Genomic DNA, 6,021 nt, shown 5'->3' with positions numbered 1-6,021 from the left:
TTAGCACTACGGCCGAAAAACTTGCCCGGGCCGTGGCCCTGTCACGGGCCTTCTAAGAACCGCCCCTGCACGCGGCTGCCACGGTGGCTCCCGAACATCACAACGGCATCAAACTATCGCGGGGCGCGAACGAGCAGGCGTGAGTGTTTTGGGCGAGTGGCTTGTTTGGGATGTTTTGGGGCACTATTGGTGAAGTTGCCACAATAGGCTCAAGTGAGGGGGGTGCGAGTGGGCAAGGTGATGAGTAGACGTCTATTCAGCTTCATGTGTCGCAATATTAGAGGATGAATCCGGTCGCTAGCCTGAGGCACAACAGGTAGTCCTCTAATGTTATACATTTTATTTATTTATTTATTTTTTTTTTTTTGTCACCTACTTGTAGACCGGGTTAATACAACTAGGTAGTATAAGGGAATAAAACATAAAGCCCAATATTATACTTTAAGAGTCCTTTAATCCTTTTTATTAAGCGAGTCTAAGAGCATAAACATCCTTATGTGGCAAAGTGTTAATTCAAGGACCAACCTTTCAAGGACTTTCCCTATTATGAGTGTGGTTAGGTTTGTGAATTTGAGCATCAAGTCTGTTGGCAAGGACTTGGCAGGTTTGTGAAGGTGACCCCCACCCTGATCTCCATCTCACCCAAGTGGTTTTCTAATTTTTATATACTTATATTGTATTATTTTAATATTTTTAATAGAGGTTTTGTAATATCCACTCCTAGGAGGTCACCCATTTTACTACTATTATCCGAGTATGTTTAACTGTGGAATTTTCGTATGCTCCACAGCCAATGCGCCCAAAACACCATTCACAATTTAAGAGACAGTACATTTCTTATGAACCAAGAATCTCTCATAGGAGGTCACCCATCCTACTATTAGTAGTTAGTACCCGAGTATGTTTAACTGTGGAATTGTCGTATGCTCCACATCCAATGCGCCCAAAACACCATTTACGATTTAAGAGACAATGCATTTCTTATGAACCAAAAATCTCCCACAGCCACAACCGATGTGTGATTTGCCTTGGGTGTATCAGTGGTTCGTGTTATTCTTTTCAATATCGTTACAGACCCCCCCCCCCTCAAGGACTCATCGTCCTCGATGAGGTTTGCCCCACCATCCAGAAACTCGCGGATTTGGTTTTGGTTGCACCGGTGGATACATTTGGTTTCTTCGCTAAGTGAGGTTTGGGTATGTCTTACCCTAGATCGCACACTATAAGCTTTTGAATGCAAGCAATGGTTTATAAAATTGCTAAGATATCATATTATGAATCATAATCATGTCACAAACATATAATAGCAATGCACAAATTGTATGGTTCTTAGATTGTATCAAATTAGTAGACACAACATCCGCCTATATACGGTTTTTAAAGTCTTACGATTCTTACAATTAAGGTTAGGATTATAGAAGAAACCCACCGTTCGAAAATTCACTACCATAAAATCTGGCTCTTGGGAGGATTTTTTTTTTCTTTCAATTAAAGGGGAGAATGTAAGATGCTTTTTCGACTTGGTAAAATTGTGGGTTGACATTTATTATCTGGTATACCAAATCCGCTACCAACTTGCTATGATGTGATATTTGTGTTTAAAAAATAGAAATTATTTAACTGTTTTAGAAATATTCACTTATTATTATATATATCAAATGACAACATATGATTGCTACAGTATTGAGGGTATTTCCGTAATTCAGTTTATGAAACAATTGTGGTGAGTAGAGTAAAAAAGTATGGTTAGATAAGTGTGCACGTTTTGTTGCATAGTGTACTTATTTTTGTTGGATAGTTTCTCTGGGTTTTGTAACTATGAGTCTTGAGAAAGTAATTCTTAAAATCTAGGGTAAATTACTTTTTGAGTCACTGTGTTTTATGGGTTTTAACTATTTGAGTCCAAAAGCAAAAAGTTTAACGACCTGAGTCCCTATAACCACTTTTCTTAACCATTTGAATCTAAATTTCTAACACAGTTAGAATTCTGTTGTTAAATTTTGTTAAATGACCAAAATGCCCCTATAATTAAAAAATAAAAAGCTAATTTATTTAGATTTTTTTCTCTCTCTCTCTTCTACATCTCTTTCTCTCTCCTTTATCTCTATCTCTCTTAAACCATTCTTCATCAATGCCACCTGCATTCTCAAACATCTACAGGTGTATTCCTTTACTCCTCCAAAATCACTTGATGATAAAAAACCTATAACCCCCAACATCTGATCGCAACATTCTGACAACACCAAAAGGAAAAAGAAGCCTCTCTGTCGTCCTCCCTATTCTCTCGACAGGTCCAGCCAAAACCCATAAAGTCCGATCTGATTTTCCGGCGCGGTGGGGGTGGTGCGGTGGGAGTGGTGCGGTGGTGGGGATGATCGGAGGTCACGGTGGGATGAGGCGAACCGGTGGAGGTGGTACAGTGGGTATTTTTAGAAATCCCCTGTATTGTACTGACTTTCCGGCGCAGTGGAGGTGGTACGGTGGTGGGGATGATGGAGGCGAACCCAATTCGCCCTCCAATTCTTCCAATTTCTCATTTTTTTCTTAACTTTGAAAACAGAGCAATTGTGAGTATTTTTACAAATCCCCTATTTATTTTATTCATTTCAATTTGTTTTCATAATGGAAAATTAGTACAATACAGTTGATGCAAGACCCAACATGCTGAATTTTCAAATTGCCGCCATTGATGCATGTTGATTATATCTATAAACATGGGTCAAAATATAGAACCTATTCATGTTTATTCAATCATAACGTAAATATAGATACCAAGTTAGAGACACTTACTTGTGGGAGTGGTCATCTTTGAAGACGAAGATAATGCCATGATTCCCGTTATGGTACCTTAGGTTGATGGATCACCTTAGAGAGAATTTTAGTATTTTAGTATTGGTGTTCTACTAGAGAGTTTGATCACCACTTATCATCAATATATAAAGATCAATGAATAATGGTCATGAATGGTGATCACTTATAAAACTCTATGTTTTCTCTATTAATGGTACCTAAAGGGAAATCATAATTGCCCCTTAATACTAATCAATAATTACAATTACTACCATCAAGTAATTGTCGGGGACTAGTTATGTCATATTGGTAATGTTACCAAATGATCCCTAAGGCCACATCAACGAGTTATTTCTAACATTCTCCCACTTGGCCGAGTGATCATTTGTGATAAGTATAAGTAAGTTTGGCCAAGTTAAAACATTAATCAATGTTTCAAATTGAAATTGCAATAGAAAAATACAGTCATTGAATTACTGTCAACTCAAGACCCCCATTAATCATGTTACAACCCCAAATCAAAACATACGTAAATTTAAGACCAAAATGACTGAGGTAAGCCCTTTGAAATTAATTTGTATAATTCTTGTCTATACGTCATCAGGTGCACATACGTATTTATAGACAAACAAATTGTGTAATTGAGGAAAAATAATAACTAATCATTCATATGTACGATATGCTATTATGTAAGGCCTTTAGTAAAACCCGTCTTTATTATGAGCTCTTAAAAACACTTTGGGTGCAGACCTTAGTTATCGGATCCGCAAGCATATCATGAATGTAAATGTATTCGATACAAGTATTTAGGTTCCTCTTCTTGTTCATAAACGAACAATAATTTTGTATCGAAGTTTAATGCAGCACCTCTCGAACTGTTACTGTTCGAAAAAATAAGGTAGCTGACTCTTCACAGTAAGTCTTCAATATAGTATTTATATGGAGTTAATAAGTTTATGAGTCCACTGATAAAATTTCAACAACATTTAGTGACAATTGCGTTATTAATTAACAACATATTATGTCATTATAATTTAGGTTGTTGTTAACAGTTTCTCATGACTCCTCCATGAGATAGATTTGTCCGCAGACACAAGGATTACCCCAAATTGACTTTAGTTTCTTTTGAACATCATAAAATCAAGGTAAGAATAATCAACCTCTTCTTATGGTCTTTCTCGTTTCTTAAAGATATTGTAAGATGCTTCACAATAATCTAGAGTGATATAATGTTCATCAATGTGAGCAATATCTAAACGAGTATAGACTTGAACCTTCATAAGGCTTCTAATTAATGAAGCATAAGGAAGTAATCTCATTTATCATTTTATCCTCTTAATGAGAGCAATATTGTTTGTTACATATGTAAGGACCCACTTTAGAGTAAAGCTTATGACACGAAACTAATGCCCCAATGGGTCTATCTTGGTATATTTTGATATCTCTCACGTAAGTGGTATTTCCGAGATTCATTATATCAAAATATGTGTGAGAAATTATTTGACTTATGTAACATATACTTATCAAAAGAGTGTCATCTATATAAGGACAAGTTAACATTAGTTGCTCCCACTCATCCTGAGGTTGGTACACATAAATCCACTTAATTCGTGATGAAAAGAATCGCATTAAGATTTCGTCACATTTTGATGTTTGCTTCAACCCATATATATGGATTTCATCGACTTAGAAACTAAGTGTTCTTGACCTTTCAGTTTAGAACTTTCAGGTTGTTTTGAACATGTAAGTCTTTGTTTAGGGAAAATTGTTTTAATATCCATTTAATGTAGCTACAAAAGATTATAAGCTACTAGAACAACAATGATCCTCAAAGAAACCTTTTGTAAGAAAGGTAAGATGATTCTTTGATAAATAATTCTCTTCTGAGCATAACCATTAACAATCAATCTTGCTTTTAGTGTCTTAACATTTGCATTTGGATTTAGGTAATTCAACCAAATCCCAAACGTTATTTTGACACATAAAATCAAATTTGCTAATAACAATTTTTATTACATTTAGAAAATTGATTGATGCTAATGGCTTAATTAGAAGAGGTAGGATCAGTAAACTTTCTAAAATCCATTTCAACTTCAGTCAAGGAGGATACATAATCATCAAAGTTAGTAGGCTTTTAAACCTAGATGGCCTTCTTAGTTGATTATTAGGTTTATTAAGAGTTTCAGTGTTATGGATTAACTCTTGCCTAAGTTGCTATCACTTTCAAAATTCTAAGTGTGCGCAAGAGGTGTAATCGGAGTAAAATTTAATAGGTCTCTTCCCCCCGCCTCTTGCACTTCTGGCAAATCCTGATAAGGACTTTTACTGCTCCCACTGACTTAGAAATCTTTAACAATTTAGCATGCTTATGGTCAACATTAGAAGACCAATAAATTCTAATAGAGAAACAAATTAAAGAAGTTACTCATTGTAGTTTCTCTATTTGAGGATTACAATTTTGGCAAGAAATCTGAGTGTGCCCATGTTTAAGCAACAATGAAACTTTTGTTAGAGTAGCAGTATATTCTTAAAGAGAAAAGTTGTGAAGGAGCAATGTCTTGTACAAGAGGTGCAAATTGAGGTAATAACAAGTTTTCACTCCCCCACCTCCTCTTGCAACTCTCGCAAATTAAGATTAAGACACTTAATACTCCCACTAACCTTTTAGATCTGTAGGAATGCTACAAGATAAGTTTCAATGATGTATGTGCTGTGGGAACATGTCATATATGTTAGACTTGATTTCCTTAATGTCCATATGTTATAAAAATTTTGGGGACATATTTAGAAGGAATCATAGTATATATGAATTAATTTCTTTAATACCTTAATTCATATAAGACAATACAAGTAAATATTATGATAAATGAATTATGTCTGAATATTCCATTTTGGGATAAGTTCCAATGAAATATAACTTCTAATAGAACTTAATTTATTCCCTTAGCCATTTAAATATTAAGGCTTATAACACATGCTCATAAGTCACTAAGAATGAGATTTGATAATATTTCATCCTTTATTAACCTAGTCATAATTTCTCATGAAATTTGGTCTTAATGGATGAAATTTGTAAGTCTCATTTTTCTTTTGTTAAATTTTCATTTTCATGATAACAAAGGTTGTGAAAAATGTAGCATCATCAAGTTCTATCTTATAAGGTTTCTATCCAGATTGAGATAACAAATAATATGAGAGTTTAAGGTAAAAGTGACTTTGTTTTAACCATGC

The sequence above is a fragment of the Helianthus annuus genome, chromosome 11 (genome assembly GCF_002127325.2).
Source record: "Helianthus annuus cultivar XRQ/B chromosome 11, HanXRQr2.0-SUNRISE, whole genome shotgun sequence".
Classification (NCBI taxonomy): Eukaryota; Viridiplantae; Streptophyta; class Magnoliopsida; order Asterales; family Asteraceae; genus Helianthus; species Helianthus annuus.
This window is presented reverse-complemented; position numbering follows the sequence as displayed.